Source organism: Myotis yumanensis, unplaced genomic scaffold (assembly GCF_028538775.1).
Source record: "Myotis yumanensis isolate MYYU_CA2020_CCGP unplaced genomic scaffold, mMyoYum1.0.hap1 SCAF_3, whole genome shotgun sequence".
NCBI lineage: Eukaryota > Metazoa > Chordata > Mammalia > Chiroptera > Vespertilionidae > Myotis > Myotis yumanensis.
In genome coordinates this window covers 125,607,643-125,608,353 of record NW_027223754.1, presented here as the reverse complement: position 1 = coordinate 125,608,353, position 711 = coordinate 125,607,643, and positions in this window count along the sequence as shown.

Sequence of the window (711 nt, the reverse complement as noted above, 5' to 3'; positions counted from 1 at the left end):
TTAGAATGTGTATTTCTTTATATATATTAATTCTGGATTTGACCTTCTTATTTAGAGAAACCTACTTTATTTTCCTTTGAGATATTAGTCTTCTATTTATTTTTATGTGACTAGTATGATGAAATATTCTACATTATCAGCCACATATTGTTAGTAGAGTAAATATTAAAAATGTGCATGGTTTCCTTCTGAAGATTTTAAAATTGGCTTTAAAATGAAACTCAGAAAGTCTACTCAGAAAACATTTTATGTTTGGGAGCGAGGGGGTTGGCATCTAGGATATAATTAAATTAGTTACACTTAAATCAGTTACTACTATCTACTAGGTCCTTTACATACATCATTATTAAATTCTCACAATAATTCTCTGAAGAAAGAGCATCATCCTCATTTTATAGATAACGGACACTAAGTGACCTACCTACCTAGCAAGTGGAAGAGCCAGGATCCAAACTGGTCAGTCTCCAAAGCTTTTTTACAGTGCATCATAACAAAGGGTGTTTTCTTTCACCCAGGAATGTACTTTCCTATAAAGACTATATTACGTAGATTGCTTGAAATTTTTTTTAGCTGTTTTAAATTTATGCTAGCTTTGGAACACATGCAATCAATATCACTAACCTAGTGTTATGAGAATGTTAATAGTATATCCTGCTGTTTTTTGTCACTACTGGCTTATACAAGGGTGGGCAAAAGTAGGTTTATAGTTGT